The 22,078-nt window shown below is 40.0% G+C and overlaps 1 pseudogene; it reads right to left on the bottom strand.

Annotated features, from left to right (window-relative positions):
* Positions 1–1,367: 1,367 nt before the first annotated feature.
* LOC130558389 (tripartite motif-containing protein 16-like) lies at positions 1,368–12,616 on the bottom strand (annotated as a pseudogene).
* Between the last annotated feature and the right edge of the window lie 9,462 nt (positions 12,617–22,078).

Here is a 22,078-nt window from a genome sequence, read left to right on the forward strand (position 1 = left end):
TTTTTAGACGCAGCTTGCGTCATCACTGAGTTGAAGACGCACAAAGTAGTAAGTCGTAGTACGGAGAGGTGGAGGAGTAGTCGTCGTCTAGCTGAAGCAATTGATTGTTCTGTCTTAGAAGTTTTGATAAAATGGAGGACCATGCGTATTGTGCACAAGAGCCGACAGAGCGTGAATCTCCGTCGTCAAAGAAGCGCAAACGTGATGCTGCCAGACGAATTAGAAACAAACGGCGGCAGAAATCCAGGATAAACATCGGTGTATCTATTACCAGATGGAAGGCACTGTTGAAAGACAAATGTTTTCAAGGCGACGCCGAAGTTGCCTGTTTTCTGCTAGACTGGTAAGATAATTCAACATTTTCAATGTTTCCACTTTTTCAATGTTTACCAAACAACTGTTTTGTTGAAACGGTAACGTTAGCATTTTATAGAAATGGCCATATAACCTCCGAATAAAAATGTTTTTCTGTCCCTGTGGTACGTACTCCGGTTGTTCCTGACTTTACAAAGGGGGAGACAAACGTCTACTAACTTACACCTAACTGCCTATGTCGCTGTCAGATCAAACGCTTTGAACAGCGTTGCTATTTACGATTAGCTAACTTTAGTTACTTCACTACTCTCAGCGTGTACTAGTTAGCACGCAAGAAATATATCTAATTATAGAATTGTAACAGTAACTTTCGCAATAGAATACATGTTAAATGATTAATTACGTTAATATATTGCCTTACCTTTGCAAAGAAACATCGTTGCTTATCACTGCTATCCGCTGTCTCAGTAGAGGACATCTTTTTTTACTGTTGCGGCCACCGTCGTAATTCGAAAGGGAGGGGTGGGCAAATGACTCAGAGATTTGTTGCAAAACTATAATACAATGCTAGTGGTCGCTGATTTTCAAGAACTGCGCCTTTAAGTGTAAAAAAGTAATTTCTTAAAATTTCATAAACATTTTATCAACATTTTTAAATTAAATGTACACAGAACACAAAGCTATAAATCAACTGCCAGTAGTAATGTGAAATAGCCATTTAAATATACTGTATATTAATATTAATAAGTAACATCAGCTATTGACATTGAAGGGGTGACATCGAGAGCAATCACATTTCCCTTGACAAGTGGTCTTGGTTTCATTAACACATTTTGCCAGTTTCCTGTCTTTAAATTTACATGAACACTCAAACAAACACCGATATGATTTCTGTGATTACCACATTATTATACAATATAAAACTCTTTAATAATAATTGATAATAAGCAAATGTGTTATTTAAAGAATACAAAAAATAGCACATAACTTATTTTGCACCTGTGATATGACAACATTACTTGAAGAAAAATCCACATAGGTCATGTTAATATCTAATAAAGTTTTACTGAAGTGCCCAGATTTAACCAGAACCCAGGATAGAGAGGTTGAGTGAATGTGGTGTGGACTCTGGATGAGGGTCATTGTGTCAGAGACGCTGTAGAACGACAGAATTCCTGCACTGTGATCCACATACACTCCTATTCTAGAAGAACTGGACACTACTGGGACATTGGTCTGTATTTTATTGTGCCAAAATGAGTACCTGGAGGGAGTAAATAAAAATCTCCAGGACTGATCACTATATCCAAATTTAGACTCATCTGTATTTCCCTTTCTGCTGATGTTCTTATTTGACACTGATATACTCACATGTCAATCCCACTCAACTCGACCTCCCAGTAACAGCGTCCACACAAACTTTCTCTACACAACACCTCATAATAATCATCAAATCTATCTGGATGATCAGGATACTGCTGGGCTGTTCCAGTGCAAGTAGCCGCTCTGTTTCCTTCAGACAGACAGAGATTTTATGTTCTGTGTTTGGATCCAGAGAGAACTGACATGAATCTGAAAAAGATAAAATGCCTATTTTAACTTAAATTTGTCATGCTTTGCATATCAATGTTTCTCATCATATCATGAGCATGAATGTGTTTATTTGAAGTGAGGACAGGCTACTGTATAGCTTACTGTATATAAGACTTATTTGTTAATAGGTGCAATAATAATGGAATAATATTGTATTTAGTTAACGTGGTATAAGAGAAATGACAGCTTTCCTGTACCGCCAAGGTCGTGGGTTCGATTCCAAGAGATTGCACATACTTAGAAACAAATGTATAGGACAATGCAATGTAAGTCAAAGCGTCTGCCAAATGCATAAATGTAAATGTAATAAATGACTAAGGTAATCGGAAAGTGTTGAAGCGAATCGACCTGCAAACGCAGAAAGAAATCTCAGAGACAAGGGTTCCAGTTGCCAAGTGTTCAATCTTTATTTGCTCAGGCAAGCAAAGTGAGATATTCAGAGTTCATCTGAAGTGATCTACACAACTGACTCCATGCTTTATACAGAAATCTCAGGTGTTTTTTCCGGTGGTGGACAGTAACGAAGTAAATTTACCTGAGTACTGTACTTTAGTTGAGTATTATTTTTTCTGAGTACTTGTACTTTAACTTCACTACATTTCAAAGACAAATATCGTACTTTTTACTCCACTACATTGATAAAAAGGTCCAAAAGTAGAAAAAGGTTTCTATGCAGCGGGGTTTCCTGTGTGCGCAATTTATCTGGCTTGCGATCTGCCGGGACCTTTTACTGTTGCCAAGTATTTCATTTTTTCTAAGCTCGCGGTTTTCCGGCAAGCTTTGAATGGCCATTTGGCACATTTTTTTTACGCAAATCTGGCAACTCTGGGATTTTCCCCGCTAAACTAATGTAAACGTAGGTGCTGCTACACCAGTGATAGTGCTCTAAAAAGGCAAATAGAACAATAAAAGACGAAAAAGGCACATGTTAAAGTGTGGTGTAATCATCTGTGGGTTACGATCAGTCAAAGATCGTAGAAACATTGTCATGAAAATGATCGACAAAATGGCTAAACGGTAAATAAGCATCACACACCTTGAGCTACGCGTGTTAACTTCTGATCTGCTGCTGTATCATTTAAAGCGATTTGGAAAATGAATGATGTTTTTACTGAAGTAACTATAGTTGAAGTATTCCTGTATATCTGTATAAAAACAATAGAATCCTGCCCAAAATACAACATAACATGTAATGGATTTAATGGTTATAATGGGAATTGTACTATGGATACTTGTTGTCTACTTGCATGTGATGGATTCTATTGATGGGATGGTAAATCCTATTGGAATAAAACCCCAAACACACTACAAAGAGGAATTTAATTAAAAAATCTCATTCTAATTCAAAAATTCATTGTTTTTTTCAGCAGGGATGGTATTTGCAGTAAAACCACAGTATATACAAATTTAACATTTTCTATATATAGGAACCATACTCCAATTAATAATCTTTAGTAAAACCACAGCAACTAAAAATACCATAGTTTCGTTATACTAGCTATAGTTTATGTTTGTAGTTAAAGTATGGAAATACAAATGGTAATAAATCCAACAAACACATGGCTTCTACACTTTACTATTTACAAGAACCTTACTACTTACTGGTAAATTGCTGCTAAAACTGTTAAAGGGAATATACAAAATAAAAGAACACTGCTCATAAATACATATAGGACTAGGTGGCTAATGAGGATAATTAGGCTAAATGGATTATATCTAAACTAAACATGTATGTGCTAAACATATACAGGTGCTGGTCATATAATTAGAATATCATCAAAAAGTTGATTTATTTCACTAATTCCATTCAAAAAGTGAAACTTGTATATTATATTCATTCATTACACACATACTGATATATTTCAAATGTTTATTTCTTTTAATTTGATGATTATAACTGACAGCTAATGAAAATCCCAAATTCAGTATCTCAGAAAATTAGAATATTACTTAAGACCAATACAAAGAAAGGATTTTTAGAAATCTTGGCCAACTGAAAAGTATGAAGATGAAAAGTATGAGCATGTACAGCACTCAATACTTAGTTGGGGCTCCTTTTGCCTGAATTACTGCAGCAATGCGGCGTGGCATGGAGTGGATCAGTCTGTGGCACTGCTCAGGTGTTATGAGAGCCCAGGTTGCTCTGATAGTGGCCTTCAGCTCTTCTGCATTGTTGGGTCTGGCATATCGCATCTTCCTCTTCACAATACCCCATAGATTTTCTATGGGGTTAAGGTCAGGCGAGTTTGCTGGCCAATTAAGAACAGGGATACCATGGTCCTTAAACCAGGTACTGGTAGCTTTGGCACTGTGTGCAGGTGCCAAGTCCTGTTGGAAAATGAAATCTGCATCTCCATAAAGTTGGTCAGCAGCAGGAAGCATCAGAAGCGTCTCGCCTGGGCTAAAGACAAAAAGGACTGGACTGCTGCTGAGTGGTCCAAAGTTATGTTCTCTGATGAAAGTAAATTTTGCATTTCCTTTGGAAATCAGGGTCCCAGAGTCTGGAGGAAGAGAGGAGAGGCACAGAATCCACGTTGCTTGAGGTCCAGTGTAAAGTTTCCACAGTCAGTGATGGTTTGAGGTGCCATGTCATCTGCTGGTGTTGGTCCACTGTGTTTTCTGAGGTCCAAGGTCAACGCAGCTGTATACCAGGAAGTTTTAGAGCACTTCATGCTTCCTGCTGCTGACCAACTTTATGGAGATGCAGATTTCATTTTCCAACAGGACTTGGCACCTGCACACAGTGCCAAAGCTACCAGTACCTGGTTTAAGGACCATGGTATCCATGTTCTTAATTGGCCAGCAAACTCGCCTGACCTTAACCCCATAGAAAATCTATGGGGTATTGTGAAGAGGAAGATGCGATATGCCAGACCCAACAATGCAGAAGAGCTGAAGGCCACTATCAGAGCAACCTGGCCTCTCATAACACCTGAGCAGTGCCACAGACTGATCCACTCCATGCCACGCCGCATTGCTGCAGTAATTCAGGCAAAAGGAGCCCCAACTAAGTATTGAGTGCTGTACATACTCATACTTTTCATCTTCATACTTTTCAGTTGGCCAAGATTTCTAAAAATCCTTTCTTTGTATTGGTCTTAAGTAATATTCTAATTTTCTGAGATACTGAATTTGGGATTTTCATTAGCTGTCAGTTATAATCATCAAATTAAAAGAAATAAACATTTGAAATATATCAGTATGTGTGTAATGAATGAATATAATATACAAGTTTCACTTTTTGAATGGAATTAGTGAAATAAATCAACTTTTTGATGATATTCTAATTATATGACCAGCACCTGTAAAGCTCTTAAAGGGGTTGCTCACTGCAAAATTTGCCCCTATTGACTTTCCATAGTAGGAATAAAAATGACTATGGAAAGTCAATGGGGGCAAATTTTGAAGTGAACTACTCCTTTAATACTTAGCTCTGTACACTGTGATAGGCTATTTGAGACCAATTTTCTTTTGTTGCACTTATGCTTTTTGTTGTCCTTATGTTGTTCAAATTGCTTCCATTGTTTCCCTTATCTGTAAGTCGCTTTGGATAAAAGCGTCTGCTAAATGACTAAATGTAAGTGTTAATACAACTGATACTGTGAGCTACTCCGTGTATTCAGTAGGTTGCTTCAGGGACATAAGTTATACGACAATAAAACAATGCACAACTGACATAAAGGAAATTTACTTTTAATACTTAAGTACGTTTAAAAGCACGTACTTCTGTACTTTTACTTAAGTAAGAATCTGTCTTTACAACTTTTACTTGTAGTGGAGTAATATTTGACCAGAAGTATCTGTACTTTCACTCAAGTAAGGAAGTTGTGTACTTCGTCCACCTCTGGTTTTTTCACAGTGTTAGCCAATCAGGTTTCACATGATATCATCTTTTTGTTAGCCCTTCCCCTTCTTATCTGCCACTATTATATTTCACTCATGCCCAGCTGGCCCATCCATCTTGCGCTCGCCTACAGTTATGTTTCCAGCTTACCTTATTAGGATTTTCCGTGGCGAGCGCCTCTCAAAAACACATACAGTATATCATGTGCCCTTTAACCTACACTTTTCCGGACACCTTTCCGGGGCTTTCGGACGATACATGATTTATCATCAGTTTTACTCAGGCACATGATTTATTGTAATAATGAGCTCATGGATTAGTGTAATAATGAGCTACCCAATGTCTGTGACTGTATGCTGTCACGGTCCTGCCCTCTTGTTTCTGAATTTCTAGTCGTGTGGCAGGATCGGGACAGAGCCCTTAGGTTTTATGTGAGAAAGCCATGGGTTGTTTATGTTTTGACATCTGGTGTGCTTTCTCGTGTCTTGTCATTGGCCCCGCCCCTCTCGTTTCATGTATTGCTTCCCTGCCGTGTCTAATGTTTCCCACCTGCCCTGTGTAATTATCCCTCTTTGTCTCTATTATAAATGCCCTCATGTTTCTTTGTCCTGTGCTCGTGTATTGTATATGGTTCTTGTCTGTGTACTTACCTCCGTGCCTAGTGCTGTGTGTTCCTGTTCCTGGTTGTTGCGTGAGTTTAGTTATTGTCAGTTTATTGTAGTTTTGTCCAGTGTGGTGTTTAGTCCTTGTATTTTAGTTTAGTCAGTTTATGTGCCTGTTTTGTTCTTCCATTTATTATCGTGTTTTGTTCCCCACTGTGGGTTTTTGTTTGCATGTCTTTTTGTAATAATAAATTCTCTGTTAACCCATTCACCTCTGCCTGCCTGCATTTGGGTTCTCTCCCTTGTCAAACCCTGACAGTATGCGATAAATTAGACTTGTCTACAAAAGTATGTGCGGTGTACGTGCAGTTCCTGTCTTCATGTGATAAAATATTTGGTGTGCGTGCAGGTGTTCAAGTGCTCAAACTCATACATGAGGCCCATAGCCCATATTATATCAGAAAATATATGTGAGACCTATAACTAACTAAATGTATCATTTTATGTTAGAAAACCCAATACTATATTAGAAAAGCCACCATAAAAGCAAATCGGAAAAGCAGCAGGGAATTGAAAGTGCAAATCATAAACGGAATGGCTTTTTGAATGACTGATTAAAACATGTATTTACAGTTTAATTTGTAAATTATTCAAATTGTTTATCCCTGATCCCTAGATTTTACTATTTAAATTCATTAATGCACTACGTACAAACCCGATTCCAAAAAAGTTGGGACACTGTACAAATTGTGAATAAAAACAGAATGCAATGATGTGGAAGTTTCAAATTTCAATATTTTATTCAGAATACAACATAGATGACATATCAAATGTTTAAACTGAGAGAATGTATCATTTTAAGGGAAAAATAAGTTGATTTTAAATTTCATGGCATCAACACATCTCAAAAAAGTTGGGACAAGGCCATGTTTACCACTGTGTGGCATCCCCTCTTCTTTTTATAACAGTCTGCAAACGTCTGGGGACTGAGGAGACAAGTTGCTCAAGTTTAGGAATAGGAATGTTGTCCCATTCTTGTCTAATACAGGCTTCTAGTTGCTCGACTGTCTTAGGTCTTCTTTGTCGCATCTTCCTCTTTATGATGCGCCAAATGTTTTCTATGGGTGAAAGATCTGGACTGCAGGCTGGCCATTTCAGTACTCGGATCCTTCTTCTACGCAGCCATGATGTTGTAATTGATGCAGTATGTGGTCTGGCATTGTCATGTTGGAAAATGCAAGGTCTTCCCTGAAAGAGACGACGTCTGGATGGGAGCATATGTTGTTCTAGAACTTGGATATACCTTTCAGCATTGATGGTGCCTTTCCAGATGTGTAAGCTGCCCATGCCACACGCACTCATGCAACCCCATACCATCAGAGATGCAGGCTTCTGAACTGAGCGCTAATAACAACTTGGGTTGTCCTTGTCCTCTTTAGTCCGGATGACATGGCGTCCCAGTTTTCCAAAAAGAACTTCAAATTTTGATTCGTCTGACCACAGAACAGTTTTCCACTTTGCCACAGTCCATTTTAAATGAGCCTTGGCCCAGAGAAAACGCCTGCGCTTCTGGATCATGTTTAGATATGGCTTCTTTTTTGACCTATAGAGTTTTAGCCGGCAACGGCGAATGGCACGGTGGATTGTGTTCACCGACAATGTTTTCTGGAAGTATTCCTGAGCCCATGTTGTGATTTCCATTACAGTAGCATTCCTGTATGTGATGCAGTGCCGTCTAAGGGCCCGAAGATCACGGGCATCCAGTATGGGTTTCCGGCCTTGACCCTTACGCACAGAGATTGTTCCAGATTCTCTGAATCTTTGGATGATATTATGCACTGTAGATGATGATAACTTCAAACTCTTTGCAATTTTTCTCTGAGAAACTCCTTTCTGATATTGCTCCACTATTTTTCGCCGCAGCATTGGGGGAATTGGTGATCCTCTGCCCATCTTGACTTCTGAGAGACACTGCCACTCTGAGAGGCTCTTTTTATACCCAATCATGTTGCCAATTGACATAATAAGTTGCAAATTGGTCCTCCAGCTGTTCCTTATATGTACATTTAACTTTTCCGGCCTCTTATTGCTACCTGTCCCAACTTTTTTGGAATGTGTAGCTCTCATGAAATCCAAAATGAGCCAATATTTGGCATGACATTTCAAAATATCTCACTTTCAACATTTGATATGTTATCTATATTCTATTGTGAATAAAATATAAGTTTATGAGATTCGTAAATTATTGCATTCCTTTTTTATTCACAATTTGTACAGTGTCCCAACTTTTTTGGAATCGGGTTTGTATTTATTAAGTATTTTATGTTGTTTTTGTAAATCCCTTTTTAATTTGAACTACTTTTATAATCAAAATTTTATTGCCCATTGACATATAAATAATTAACTACACTGTAATTTAGCCTATTTATTTTTAGATGAGTAAATAAGTTAAGCAAATGTTTTTATAGTACATTAACAGTAGATATTAAACAATGAAAAGCTTTAAACTTTTCCTGTGACTCTTCATGTCTTCCACATCTTAAAATGTAATGTAAATGTTGTGTCTTACATTGTAGGAGCTCTGCTCTGCTATTGAGTCCATTGGGAATATTTTCACTGTACGAAACTAAGAAAACAAAGTGACAATTAGATGAAATCTCCTGTAACATCATACTCATATTAAAATGTGTTTTATTTCTTCTTGTTATATAAAATTCCACAGTAGGACTTAATTCTGAAAGTCTTGGTCTTTGATGTTTTTTTTTAACCTTTGCCAGATATCCGTTCAATGTCTTTTTTACAGAAATCCTCCACTATCTCTTTGAGTTGTGAGACAGAATTTCTCACGTCATCAAAAGAGAGGGGAGAACTGACAGTGATGTTGTCTGCAGATCCTGGAGGTGTAGAGAGAGGCTGGAAACTCTACATCAATGCAATGAAAACTTCATTATGTCCACGCCAAAAATGCTATTAAACAAATATAATCCACTACACCTCTTGTATACCCTATGCATATGCATTGTTTACAGTGCCTTATTATTGTAATGTGTGCTGTTCTGTACAGTGTTACCTGGAGGAAATAGATGTGATCATCTGTCTCTGAAAGCTGTTGCAGTTCAGTGTCTTTCCTCCTCAGATCATCAATCTCCTGCTCCAGTTCCTTCAAGAGTCCTTCAGCTCGACTCACTGCAGTCTTTTCCTGATCTCTGATCAGCTGTATCACCTCAGAGCGTCTTCTCTCAATGGAGCGGATCAGTTCAGTAAAGATCCTCTCAGTGTCCTCCACTGCTGTCTGTGCAGAGCACTGTTACACACACACACACATGCACGCATGCACGCACGCACGCACGCACGCACACACACACACACACACACACACACACACACACACACACACACACGCACACAAAAAGAGATAGATTTACATATACTGTAAATGTGGGTTGTTGATGTGACATGGCATTTTCACTGTCACTCAAAATAAAAATTAATATGATTCGTATTGTCATTATTTAAAATGCAGTAAATGGTTAAGCACATCTTTATCTTACATGGTCCTGTTGTTGTAAAACTGCTTTGTTAATAGATTTCCTGAAATTCTTGAAATTGTCCTATGGTGTGACTGTCTCAAGCATGGTTCAGTAAATGAAAAAAAATGTAAAGTAAAAAGAACAGCATAACAATGTTAATAAATACATTAGGCATAATTTGTGTCTATTTAAGTAAATGCCAATCACTTTTTTCATCCATGTATTTCTAAAAGCGTATAGGAGGAACAAGATACATTTTGTCACAGAAAACCATGTCCTCTCATGTGACACCAGATCCTGATTTTAAATCAGGAAAATCCACAAACAACATTAATTTGCTAAAAAAGACCCCATTCAATATCATGTTACTGAAGCCCCTGTGAAGCACATGATGCATGTACATGGTACATTTTTGTCTCACAATTGTTCAAATATTTCACTTTTTTGGAACCACTATAAAAGTATTAAGTTATGTTGTCCTTTGGTGTGACGTGTTATATTTTTTATGTTAAACTACATAATCATGGAAAATTATGCACATTTTTTTGCTAACTGCTGTTAACAGGTAAGCTAGAAACAGCAAGGTCATGAGACAAAAAGCTGAAACGTCCTTCGGTGTGATAGACAGAGGTGGGTAGAGTAGCCAAAATCTTTACTCAAGTGAAAGTACAAGTAACTAGAGAAATTGTTACAAAAGTAAAAGTCACTATTTTAAAATTTACTTGAGTAAAAGTAAAAAAGTATGCAATGAAACAACTACTCAAGTAGCTAGTTACTTAGTTACTCTGTATCTGATTATATAGGCCTACTACATATAATTAATATTAACGCCAATATTTTAATATTACATTTTAATCAACATTTTTAATTATCATAAGCAGATATCTTTGCAATATTCTAGAGAGACTGAAGAATAGACAAACACAGAAGAGATTAGCATTTCTGTATATTTCATCTAGTCCTGATGTCAATGTAGTTTACACAACTTATTTAGAATAATAGACCATGTCAAACTAAAGCATGAACTAAACTCAGAGCATTTCCTAAGATGATCTAGAACATCTGCAGTGCTCTCTTAAATGAAATACACATTTTTGAACAAAGCTCATGTTTTCTCGTGTTGTGTCACGTGTGTGTTGTGAAACGCTCTTACTTGTAAACAAACAGTAAACAGTGAACCACACGCCCATCAACAGGTTTTCTTCCTTCTGTTCTTCAAATGTATATTTCTGCAAGCCCACGTCTCTGTGTCTGACAGGTAACGCGCATCTTGCTGTGTCTGACGAACAGGTCGCGCGGGTGCGCGCATATGGCGGGCACATTGCTGGCAAACAATATGACACATTTGCAGTTTTGATTATATAATAGATTCATATCCACTTCATCCAACGCTCTTTGGGTTCTGCGTTTTCTTAAGTTTCGCGCTACGAGGAGTGAGTAATCCTGCTTCAGATGATTCAGATCGTGCTGCGAACTGAACAAATCATTTGAACTGATTCATTAGCCTATTCAAATGGTTTTGCCCATTGTTCAATTAATGCTTTCAAAAGAATCGACTCAAAAGAATCGATCACTCGGGAATGCCCGTAAAAAGAGACGACAACCTTGAAATAAACAACGCGTTTTTAATAGCATATTTTAAAATGAAGGAACGAAGGAACGTCACGCAATGTAAGTTATGTAACGAAGTAAAAGTACAGATTTTCTATTAGAAATTTACTCAAGTAAGAGTAAAAGTACACACTTTTAATTTTACTTAAAAAGTACATATTTTCCAAAATGTTACTCAAGTAAAGGTAACGAAGTAAATGTAGCGCGTTACTACCCACCTCTGGTGATAGATACAGTATTTATCCACTGGTGTGATGGATTATGTCCACTGGTGACAACTATACTGTCACACAAGAGGACAAAGTCTTATTTGAAAGCATTTTAAACTATTTAATAATAATTGTTTAACTCATTTCTTATTCATTTTTGATAATTTGTGGTGTTCTCAAATTTAATAGTGATTTGATAATGATGTTTTTGCAGAAAATGGATTGTTGTAGGTGTCATGAAAATAAATAAAATGTGATACTTCTTTGGCTTTGAGACAGAAAGAATTGAGGGAGAAAATAAATGGAAGAGAGAGCACACGGATCTATAGAGAGAAAATAAACAATGATTCACACAGAAGGGAGGAGATCCTAATGACACAGGAAGAAAATACAATCAAAATACCTTATAGAAAGAGCAGCCTTATACTTATAATTATACATTTAAATATGCAAGACTTCAACAACAAGACAAGGGAATTTTAGGTTTATGTCATAATGTGTTTACAGTAAGATGCATGTCGATAATTAATGCCTAAGATGTCCTTCATACAATTTGACTGTTGTGGAAACTAATCAAAACATTAGTCACAACAGTAATCTGTCTCTCCACATTCAAATGTATTGCAATAGTGTTGTACTGTGGGTGTAAAGTAGTTAACATTTGACGTTTTGCAAAATACAACATGTTTGCATTTCAACACAAGATGTTTACTCGGAGTTCTAGGTCTAAAGGATCATTGCGGTTCAAATGTAAACATTTGTTTACACATGGTCAATAAGGTAAACATGGAATACAACATTTTCTTTGGACACAATTATCCACTACATATTTCTGAATGCGTTCGATTTCAATTCTGTGTGGTGAAAATGGCAACTTACTTCAGTATCAACTGGTTTCAATTCTGTGTCCATTGTGAAAAACTCTGAAATGGACTTTAAAATACAGAAAGCAACACTGGGAAATGTAAAAATGCACTGCATGAATGTACAGATGTAGGAGTGTGTACGCTGAAATCAGGACACATTACCTGTTTGTCTGGGGTTATAGATTTGTTTATCTGTACGAATTATTGTCAGTGGTTTAATATTCATTATATATATATTGATATATATTTAACTTTTCTGGTTTCAGTCAGAAGAGTGTTTTTCCCTTGAGCCACCACTTTGATTTCTTGCACTGAATCAAATGTGGGAGCCTGCAAAACACAGCATCGTCTGGGAAACTGAATATTGCATTAAATTCCGGGTCAGGAAAGCAACAAAAGACAGAGGTTTGAGTACAAAATATTGAATATTTATTTAATTACGGGTTCCATAAAGAAAAATAACCAAAATAAACAAGAATAAATAACACAACAGGACAAAACGTAATTTGAAAAGAAAATGCAAAAAGGTCCAGCCAAGCTCGACAAAAGAACCCTAGCCTTCACAACTTGTGTTTTTTAAAACGATACATTTATTTTTATAACATTCTTATGCGCATTCTTCGGTTTATCAGTCCTATGTTCATAACAAAACCGGAATGAAGAAATATTCGTCTTTTACAATTATGTCTTCAAATTTGATCTCAGGTTAAGGACACAACTAATTAATGATGTGATTTTAATGCGGTGTTAATACCCTAATACCAGATACCTTAGGCTTTAATATAATAAATAATAACAATTAATTTTCAAATCTCAGTGAATCTCATGTGGCCATTTGTGATTTCGTTATGGAGATAAAGGATGGGATCGGGTGCTTTCAGCAGTTTTACATCATTGTCATTTTTCTATGTCATCTGATAGCGGTTGGACCTGGAAACGGTATACATCCATTATGGTGGTGACGTCAGGCTTAACAAGTGGATTGGATGCCAGCCTTAATATACGAATCAGCATTCATGAGGTGCTTTGCATTAACTTTTATGGGTAAAACGGAGGTGTACATGGCAGGATATGAGGCTGATTCACGTAAGCACACTTGCAGGTGATCTGTGATTTATAAAGCGAATATGCGTACACACAGTTTTATAAATCTGAATATTTTTTTAAGTACGCTATTTTTGGTTTTCGGGCGAACATACACTTAGTAAGGTCCTACGCACAGTTTTACAAACGAGACACCAGTATGGGATCAGAATTGTTGCAATATTCTGAATAAATAAACTATGATCCGCAAATAAATATAGAGAGTTTCACAAACATTTTTTAAATCCACATTATGCACAAAAAGCGAACCATAAATATATGTTAGACGTTCCACAAAAAGAAATGGAATTCACAAATAAATACAATGAGATTTGCAAATAAAAAATATTTACAAATGTATTTCAATGGCATTTATTTGTAGATCACTTTCTGCACATTTGTGGATCGCTTTCTGTGCATTTGTGAATCGCTGCACGCATTTGTGGATGGATCTCTGTGCATTTGTGGATTTAGAAACATTTATAACGTCAAGACGTGCACACAATCCACAAATAGGTGGACTCCGCCCACTATCTACGCAAGCCAATCGGGTAACTTCCGCTTTCGTTGTCCAATAGGGCACGTTTTAACTTCAGCCAATCACGTTTTGTTCTGCACTAAGATTCAGGGAGCTAACATGGCGGCTAGTGGCGGTCTAAAATGCATGAAATACTAAGAAATGTGAATGGCCTCTTCTTTATACTACTCAGTAATGATTGCTTGTGTTTCTATGTATTGTCCATATGTTAGTAACAAACGACTGAAACGTTTATGACTTGATAAAAGTGTGCACGGACTGGGATGGACAATCCCGGTGACTGATTTGGTCTGCTGCAAGCCAGTTTTATTGTCTTTATGTACCAAAGTAATAAATTCCGAATTTGGCATTCGATTAAATATAATCTGTTTCCCCGATGCAAGCAAGCTAGTCCGTGCCGCACACTCAGCGTGGCGTGGAGTTTCAAGGTGCGTTTGCATTGCAATGCGCACTGCAGCTGTCGATGTAGGCTACTACCAGTATAACAACGGCAGAATTAACGTGGGGGAAATCATCAGCACTGTGAATTTCTATGTCATTCATAATTCAAAATAAAACGTAATTTAATCAGTCATCTCTGTTTATCCCATTCCTGAAGGATCTCTGCTGTGGTTAAACTGTTCTGTATACTGTCTTAACTCTTGCCACAACAAAGGATGTCAATCCTTTGACTATGATCTTGTGCACACAATATATTCTCAAATTCACACAGCAACCCCAAAAGTAAACGATGTAGGCCTAGTAAAATTTGTGTTTTCGAACCTTACCATAGTAAATATTGGTATACAACTGCAGATAATCAATTTACTGTAGTTAATAAAAAGGGTTGTGGCAGTGCGCTTATATAGCGTGTTATACGATATACGTCTCCATTTTTCCTGGTGCTAAATAAATCAATATTGTTGGGTTATAATTATGTATATATTGCTGCCTTTTAAATGACACATAGGACATCTTTAAAATACTGTTTATTTAATTTATTTATTGGCAAATAAAAAACAACAGGGGCAATAAGAACGCAAGGGAGGCAACACAACTTTTCTCTTCGATGAAAAAAGTATGAAGCAAAATATGAAATTGCCAAATAAAAATGAATTGAAGCTAATTGTACAAATTAATGGGTTCTCCATACAAATTGCACAAAAGGCACTGGATATTACATGGCATTTCAGTAAATTTTCATACAGAGATCCCGGAAAATATGTGGAAGATGTGTCCCGGGATGACGGGATCGGTTGATTTTGGTTCACACTGCCAGTGATTTTCTGGAACCTGTGCGTTAACACACATCCTAAAGACATGTGACGTGTAATGTACTGTAATGTAGTCGGAACATAGCGCTGTCACGGTGAAGGAATTTTCCTTGCAGTGATATTGGCTTTTTTATAGTTCAATAGCGCGGTTTGCTATATTATAACCGCATTCCTTCTATATTTAGTGCCAAATAGGCCTATAAAAGCTACTAAATGGGGTTAGCATACATTGTTGGTTTTTAAATGATAAAGACATCAATTTAAAACAAAAGAAGTACTTTTTATGTAGTCTATTTATTGGTAAATGCAGAACACTGAAGAATGAGACGCAAGAACCAAGGTATAGCCCCTGATAGCACACATACATCTGGTTTACGTCTATTTGACGTCTGCATTTACATCTGCAAGACATCTACAATACATCGTTTGCTCATCTGCAATACGTCTCGGAGATGTCTGCTGTCAGACATCATATAGACATCTAGAAGATGTCTGTAAGATGTATATGATTTAGAATGGATGTACAACAGCTCTTTCTAAGATGTTTAACAGATGTTTTTAAGCAGCAGATCTCCAGATCTTTAGCAGACGTATTACAGACGTTCAGACGTCTCCGAGACGTATTGCAGATGAGCAAACTATGTATTTAAGATGTCTTGCAGATGTAAATGCAGACGTCAAATAGACGTAAACCAGATGGATTGTGCTATCTGGGGCCCAAACAGCTGAAGTTGAATATAAGAAAAATATGAACATATGAAAACAAAAGCAAATTGTTTGGGCTTGTTTGGGCAAATTTACAGAACCTCAATAAAAATTATAACAGAACGATGCGCAGTTTTAATAAAAAATGTGTCAGTAGCCTGTTTTTACTAGGCTACTTTAACTGCAATACAAAAGGCAATTATTTTGTTTTACATGTTTTTGTTTAGAAAAACAAGCATGCTCAGGTAGGGTCAAATCAGTTTGTTAATAAAAAAAAAATCGCTCCTCCACATCGTGTACATCAAGAGACATACAAGACTTGTTTTGAAGATTGCTAAGCGATCAAGTTTATTAAAGTTCTCTACCACTGTAACTTTGTGTTGATCGATGAAGTCGTTTAAAACTTGCTGCATTTAGAGGCAACATATTCTCTCTCAATTTCAGTTTACATGCTCGGGACACATACAAACACCCGAGACCTCCGAAGACTACAGCGGATATTTCGGACTGTTGAGCGAATCACTGGTACTACCCTTCCCACTGCAAGAACTGTACTCATCCAGAGTGAGCGAGTAAAAGGGCTCGCAAAATCTCTCTGGACCCCTCACACCCAGCACACTTTCTCTTTGAACTGCTGCCGTCTGGTCGACGCTACAGAGCACTGAGCACCAAAACAGCCAAATAAAGTTTCTTCCCTCAGGCCATCTGCCCCATGAACAGTTGAACAGTTATGTTCCCTTTCGAGGGAACTCAACACTGCATCATGGAATGACTCTATGGGGGAACGCCAGCAGCGTGACTTGTGTATGGAACTAACTCGCGATTTATAGTCGCGAGGAGATGACGTCACGAGTGACGCGAATACCGGAAGGTATAAATAGACCGCGGTAAACAGCGACAACTCAGCTTCTGCCATTTCAGCAAAGCGCTCTGTGTATGTGAATGTGTCTTGTCCCTTTTCTAAAGTTATCAAAGAGTTGTGATAGATAATTTTGGTAAAATGAGTAAGAGAAAGTTAAATTATAAACCGTGTGCTACACCCTGCCCTAGATACATTACTGGTGGGGATACACATGAGTTATGTGTAGAATGTTTGGGAGCTGAGCATGCTAAGGCAGCTCTCGATGGAGCTGCCTGTGAACACTGTCTGTGGTTACCCCTCAGAACGCTCAACTCCCGTGCAGCTTTGTTTGATGAGTCAGGCAAAATCCGCAAGCCTCATGGTTCGGGACCCGCTTCTGTCGAGGCGGCGCGGCATCTCAGATCATGGGGCTCGCAGATGGAGCTTCATGGGGGTGCTGAGATGGCTTCTGCCTCTTCTCAGTCCCCCAGTCACAGTGCTTTCGGGAGGGATTCGGGAGCCCGCATGGCGGCTTCTCCCGCCCCGTCCGAGAGCTCTATGCACTGCTCTAGTTTTGAGGACCAAGAGAGTGCTAGTATTAATACAGATGTATTATAGGAATTTCATGAAATTCCTCTTTCCCCTGGGTATGAGGAGATTGTGGAGGTTGTTGCCCGGGCGGCAGCCAAACTGAATGTTGACTGGACCATAGAGCAAACAGAGGTTAAGCCCGCTAGCAAATTGGACGTAAGGTTCTTAATAAAGCGGGTACAGCCTCAGCGTAGGGGGTTACCGTTTTTTCCTGATTTACATGATGAGCTGTCTAAATCGTGGAGAAAGCCATACTCCTCACGTATAGCCACCACGTCTGCTAGCTTCTCCACAGTCTTAGGGGCTAGAGACAAAGGCTATGGGATGATGCCCAAGGTGGAAGATACACTGGCAACTTATCTTTCACCAGAAGCGGCATCATCCTTGAAACCCCCAACATTGCCCACCAAACCATGCCGTGTTACGTCTAGTCTGGTGGGCAAGGCTTACATGGCTGCAGGTCGGGCTGGCTCATGTCTACACACCATGGGTCTTTTACAAGCATACCAGGCTGACTTGCTGGGGGAGATTAAAGAGGGTGAGGTCCTAGATCCTGGGCTACTGTCTGAGCTCAAGACAGTGGCAGATCTCACTCTCCGGGCTACCAAGGAGACAGCCTAAAGTACTTGCCGCTCCATGGCGGCACTGGTAGCCACGGAGAGACATTTATGGTTGAATTTATCAGGCATTAAAGAAAAGGACAAGTCGGTGCTTCTTGATGCACCGCTTATGTCTCAAGGCCTCTTTGGTGACACGGTCAACACTGTTGTTGACCGGTACCAAGAGACAAAGCGCCAATCGGCCGCTTTTAATACATTCATTCCTCGCCGTTCTTACTCCCAGAGGCCTGTAGCCCGAGGGCAGCCCCAGCCAGTGCCATCCACAAGCGCATATAGACAGCAGCAGAAACAGAGTGTTGCTACTCGTGCCCCCCCTCAGAGAGCTTGGGGGTCAAGTCAGCAACCTCGATATCCTGCTAAAAAGGCTAGACCCGATTTGAGAACTACCATTGTCTCAAATCGGAAGTCTGCTGCCAACAAACCCTGACGTTGCGACAGGGAATCAGAGGGCGCCCCATCTTGGAGGTCAGATGAGTCCTGTCCTCTCAAGAAGCCCTCTGGAAGAGGATACGTTAACCCCGCCGTCTATGACGCTTCGGGACACGTCGACTTTCACAGCACAGAGTCTACCCGAAGACGCTGTAGACCTAGTGTTCATAAGAAAGAAGGTAAAGGGGCCGTCATCCCCTGCCGTTCAATCACTTCAGGGCACCGAACTTCACACTCTTGGAGTTGGCGTCGAGAGGCTGACTCCCTTAGTGTACTTCTTCCACGAGTGGAGGAAGCTCCCCAATCTCACGCAATGGCTTCTCTGCACGATAGAGAAGGGGTACAGGATTCAATTAGCTTTCCGCCCTCCAAATTTCAGAGGGGTTTTCTCCACCGAGGTGGACCCCGAAAAAGCTCGGGTGTTAGAACAAGAGGTGTTGTCTCTCTTAGCGAAAGGGGCCATAGAGTATGTTTCCCCCCACGAGAGTCAAACTGGTTTTTACAGTCGGTACTTCATAGTTCCAAAAAAGGATGGAGGGCTGAGGCCCATTTTGGATCTGAGACATCTCAACAAATCTCTGAGGAGATACAAGTTCAAGATGCTCACTATCCCTATTATTGTGGCCGGAATCAGATCAGAGGACTGGTTCACCACGATAGATCTGAAAGATGCGTACTTCCACATATGTATCCTTCCTCAACATCAGAAGTCTCTCAGGTTCACTTTCGGGGGCAAAGCTTAGCAATATCGAGTTCTTCCATTCGGCCTAGCTCTCTCCCCATGCACCTTCACAAAATGCATGGATTCAGCATTTGCTCCATTGAGATTTCAAGGGATCCGCGTATTAAATTACATTTACGACTGGTTAATATTAGCTCAGTCTCACGAGATCGCGGTTCGACATCGAGATCTCGTCCTCGACCATATGAAGCGTCAGGGGTTACGGCTCAATGCCAAAAAGAGCAACCTGACTCCCCAACAGAGGACTATATTCCTTGGGGTAGCGTGGGATTCGGTCATAATGCAGGCACAGTTGTCCCCTGCACGTGTCGAATCGATCCTGTCAGCGGTGTCCAGGATCAGGCTAGGCCATGCCTACACTGTGAAGTATTTCCAAAGAATATTGGGTCTAATGGTGGCAGCGTCCAACGTAGTTCCTTTTGGCCTCCTGCATATGAGACCCTTACATTGGTGGCTAAAGAGCAAAGGGTTTTCGCACCAGGTTCTCCTCTGGGCCCAGGAGAAGTTTATATCGCTCAGGGCGATGTACATCCCTGGAGTTCAGAATGTGGGAGCAGACATGCTGTCAAGGCAGGGGCTGAGGCCCGGGGAATGGAGACTCCACCCAGAAGTGGTGGAGCAGATCTGGGAAAGGTTTGGCCGAGCCGAGATCGATCTGTTTGCGTCCCAAGAGTCGTCTCATTGCCCTCTGTGGTTTTCACTGACTCATCCAGCCCCAAGGCAGCGTCTGTATGCCTTTCCACCAGTTGCTCTGCTCCCAAGAGTTCTAGAGAGAGTCCGACAGGAAGGGGTCAGCCTCTTATTAATAGCCCCTTTTGGCCTGCCAGAGTTTGGTTCACAGATCTTCTGACCCTCCTAGCGGGTCAGCCATTGGAGATTCCTCTGAGGAGGGATCTCCTAACTCAAGCCGGGGGTACAATATATCACCCCCGCCCAGAGTTGTGGAAACTTTGGGCTTGGCCACTGAGGGGAGTGAATTGTTAAACCAAGGTCTCTCAACTGAGGTTGTTGAGACCATCCTGAATTCTAGGGCTCCCTCCACCAGGAAACTTTATGCCTTGAAGTGGAGACTGTTCACCATATGACCCAGTTAACTGCCCGTTAGCTTCAGTTCTAGAGTTTCTTCAAGACCGTTTTTCTACAGGTCTAGCTCCTTCTACTATCAAGGTATATGTGGCAGCTATCTCTGCCTTTCGCTCCCCTCTGCCTCAGGGGTCAGTGAGGAGACACCACTTGGTCGTTCGTTTCCTGCGTGGCACCGTAAGAATGAGACCTCCTTCTCAGACTAGAGTTCCGGCGTGGGACCTAGCCATAGTCCTAGAAGGGATTTCCCAGGCACCTTTTGAGCCTATGGAGTCCAGCTCAGACAAAAATATATCCCTCAAGCTGGCCTTCTTACTAGCCATTACCTCTCTGAGGAGGGTAGGTGACCTTCAAGCTCTTTCGGCGTCCCCCCCATGTTTGGAGTTCGCCCCAGGGAATATCAAGGCTATTCTGCACCCTATACCGGGATATGTTCCGAAGGTACCTCGCAATGTTGCCAGGACCCTAGTTCTCCAGGCCTTTTACCCGCCGCCCCACGAGTTGGCGGATCACCAAAGGTTATATTTATTATGCCCGGTAAGGGCATTGCAGGAGTATATAGGAAGGACTTCTCTGTGGAGAAAGTCTGACCAATTGTTGGTCTGCTTTGGACCTCGAGGTAGAGGTCAGCCGGCCTCTAAACAGACCATCAGTAGATGGGTCGTAGAGGCAATTTCTTTGGCTTATGAGGTGTTTGGAAGGCCTTCACCTCTAAGAGTCAGGGCTCATTCTACTAGGAGTATGGCCTCTTCGCAGGCCCTTCTGTTGGGGGCATCTATGCAAGATGTTTGTGATGCTGCGGGTTGGTCTTCCCCGCATACATTTATGAGGTTCTACAATCTAGACCTTTCTTCCTTACCTGGATCCCAGGTTCTTATGTCCTAGAATGTGCGTAGACACCTTCACACCAGGACACTCACTATGGCGTAGTGGGCATGTCGTCCCCCATAGAGTCATTCCATGACGCAGTGTTGAGTTTCCTCGAAAGGGAACGTCTCAGGTTACGACTGTAACCATAGTTCCCTGAGATAGGGAACGAGACACTGCATCTCATTACCATACTCCTTGTGCCTGTAGCTTTTGCTTCATTTTTTACAGAAGCTGAGTTGCCGCTGTTTACCGCGGTCTATTTATACCTTCCGGTATTCGCGTCACTCGTGACGTCATCTCCTCGCGACTATAAATCACGAGTTAGTTCCATACACAATTTCACGCGAGTCACGTTGCTGGCGTTCCCCCATAGAGTCATTCCATGATGCAGTGTCTCGTTCCCTATCTCAGGGAACTATGGTTACAGTCGTAACCTGAGACGTTCTCCCCACTGTTCAATAAATATGTCCAATACTAAACTACTCACTTATACTCGTATTTATTTATTATACATATGTTACTGATTTAATATATCATACAGCTATCCCATTCCCTTACACAATTTGTATAAAGCACCTTATAACTTGTATATATGTAGCACATGCATACAATATCGCATCCGCTGCTCTTTTGACATATATTGTTTTTTTTCATATGTGTATTGTCTATTACATATTTATTTTTTTATATTTTGTTACCTGTGTCTCGTCACTTGTCACTTTCAACTGTATGTGCACTGGCAGCTTCTGTCAC

The sequence above is a fragment of the Triplophysa rosa genome, linkage group LG8, assembly GCF_024868665.1.
Source record: "Triplophysa rosa linkage group LG8, Trosa_1v2, whole genome shotgun sequence".
NCBI lineage: Eukaryota > Metazoa > Chordata > Actinopteri > Cypriniformes > Nemacheilidae > Triplophysa > Triplophysa rosa.